Consider the following 2,842-nt stretch of genomic DNA (forward strand, 5'->3'; position numbering starts at 1 on the left):
CACGACTTTAATTCCACTTCTATCATGACTCTGTTTCTACAATACCGTCAGGTTAGAAGCAAACACTGCACTGCATGAAAAGAAGCGTTTGTGTCAATCTGTGTCGCAGAGAAGTGTTGGCACATCCTTCGGTTAACGACTTTCACACGTATCTGCAGGCAGCAAAGGAAACGCTCAGGGTTCCTGCAGTTGTCAAGCCTGTGAGCTGTTGAGATTTGACCCCCCTGCTCCAACTCCTAGAGGACGCTTTCACATGCAAATGACAATGCTCTGAGCTTCACAAATGCAAATCAGTTTCCCTGAGAGCAGATAACACCAATGTGTAAGAGGCACCAACAAACTATCTGGCTGAGTAAACCAGGCTTAAAATAAATATTAAACCTGAAATTTTAAATTGTTCTTAAGTAAGTAAGTGTGCTATAATGAATTATATTGTATACCACGAACAAAGGTCAATGCAGTCAAAAGAAATGAAACAATGCACTTTATTTCAAATTTTTATTGTCATCCAAAACAATCCTAAATCTCAACAACTGTACAGAGTGGCATGATTACAGTCACTTTTTCAATTGTGCTGGTTAAATGCACAGAGGATTTGTTAACCACACCTCTACCAGCAAAGAAATGGTGCTGGGTATGATCATCTGTGTCCTGTAAGCTCCAAACTTCTACTGGCTTTTCATAAAAATATCTGTCCTCCCAAAATACTGGCATTAAATTCACATGTCAATGGCAAACTAAGCTGTTCCATGAATTATAAATGGTACCTTTTCACCACTACTTTCAAAATTGCTATGAAACATTCATTGATTTAATGATTTATTTTTTCAGTGTAATATTTAATCCCCCATGGACTGCACAGTGACAAAACACAGCAGCCGGCTGTTTGGCTACAACATACATCTCCACTCAGTTTGATTATTATTTTAAATATAAAGAAGACACAATATAGAGCTTAAATTCCTTCATAATTTGAACTTCAATTGTCTAATTGTTGTTATTAAACTTTCTCAGTATTCCATTAAAACAGTCAACACTTTTATCCAAAGCGACTTACAATAAGTGCATTCAACTATAAGGTTACGAACACAGAACAGCGTGAATCATGTGTGTAAATGTACTAAACACCACAAAAAATAAACCTGGCCTCAGTCACATGCTCATCCCATATGAAGTAACCGCTGCTCACGTCACCCGCTCGCGTCATCAGCTGATGGACTCGTCCAATCACAGCCTCGTAAACACAGTGCAGCAGCGTAGAGTGTCCCGCAGACAGGAAGCGGGTCGTGTTTAGCTTGTCCCGTACGAGTGACTCTGTCTTCGGGGTAAATAACTTGCTGAAGTCGACACGACGCTTTTCCCTGGAGGAGAAGATGAGTGCGTGTGGAGGCAGAGCCGCGGGGCCGGTGTGGACGAGTCGAGGCGGAGAAGACGGGCGCACAGTCCCTGAGTTAAGGTGAGAGCTAAGCTAGAGACGCCATGCTAACCACTAAGCTAACCCTACATCTGAAAGCATGTCTGCCACTCTTTGGGATAGCGAGAAAGTTGCTAAAATACGAATACAGCATCGAGTGCTGGAGCAGATCTAGTGCATGTGTAAATATGTATGAATTACTTAGATGTAACAGTTTGTTTTCGTTAAGTTTTTTCATCAACGTGACTTTTTTCTGTATGTTTTCACAGCCTCAGCCCCCCCCCCCCACACACACACAAACAAAGAGGCGTTAGGCTGAGACGCTGAAAGTCCGGATTTAAAGTGCAGAAAATTAAGCCATTGAATGTAAGTAATTGTTTATGAATTGTTTTGGTGTTTTTTTGCTGTGGATCTTCCAACGGTGATGCAGCGCGGCTATTACCGTTTATTAATAATAAAGTCATGTTACATGTGTTGTTTTCCAGCTGCCTGTCCATGACGTACAAAGACACACTATGAGCCAGTATGATCCGACCAGACCTTACATCAGCATTGAGGAGTTGTCGGAGAAGAAAGAGGGTAAGGTTATATTCATTAAATAATTTTCCAGTTACATGTAAAGGTGTATGTTGTCATTGAACTGTGCTAATTTTACTGAATGTGTTTACAGCTGATTGAAGCGGGACAGATGACATGGATCCATCCTTCCACAGCCAGGAGCGCACCGACCTGTGTCCCACACTTCATATAAGACTGGAAGCTACACTGATCTCACAGCTACACACCACAGACGTCTACACACTGGAGAAGATTCAGACAGAGTCCCACAAAGAAGTCATGACCCAGAGGCTGCAGAGAAACATTTCAAGCCTCATCTGAGTTTTTGTACAATATTTTTGCTGTATGTAAATAAAGCTTTCACTCCACATATACCTTGTTCACATTTGTTCCCTGTACAATATGTTCACCTATAGCATCACATGAATGTTTAGTTTTAATTAACTGCAGTGCTTTTGGTAAAGGCTTACTTATAAATAATAATAAATATTAATATATACATTTTTATTATAAATATTGTGTGGGAGGGGCTTACCCCACGTGCGGAATGCTGTGACCCCACGTGTGCACTGCAATGACCCATAAGGTGACCAATAGCAACACTTCTACCCAGTGTTCGAATTATCTTTTTGTCTCTAAGGGGGTCTCTCTCATAAAAAATAAGTCTCCCCCCCCCCCCCCTTCTTACGTGCTTCGCCCAATTTTTCTAGTCACGTAGCCGGCAAGGCTGTGATTGGTCTGCTAACTACATCGTTTCCGGAGTAGCATTTCCGGTTCATGCCCGATAATACCGGCGGAAACCACGGAAGATTTAGAAGAACGAATATGGATCAAATAGAAGAGCACTTGGCAGAAGAGATCCGAAACTAT

The 2,842-nt window shown here is 41.6% G+C and overlaps 1 long non-coding RNA gene across 1 annotated transcript; it reads left to right on the forward strand.

Moving 5' to 3' along the window:
- The first annotated feature begins 1,667 nt into the window (after positions 1 to 1,667).
- Positions 1,668 to 2,340, forward strand: LOC133027123 (uncharacterized). Its single transcript, XR_009683255.1, has 3 exons — positions 1,668 to 1,780; positions 1,900 to 1,993; positions 2,085 to 2,340. It is a non-coding gene; the product is annotated as an uncharacterized LOC133027123 (long non-coding RNA).
- The last annotated feature ends 502 nt before the right edge of the window (positions 2,341 to 2,842 follow it).

The sequence above is a fragment of the Limanda limanda genome, chromosome 20, assembly GCF_963576545.1.
Source record: "Limanda limanda chromosome 20, fLimLim1.1, whole genome shotgun sequence".
NCBI classification, from domain to species: Eukaryota; Metazoa; Chordata; class Actinopteri; order Pleuronectiformes; family Pleuronectidae; genus Limanda; species Limanda limanda.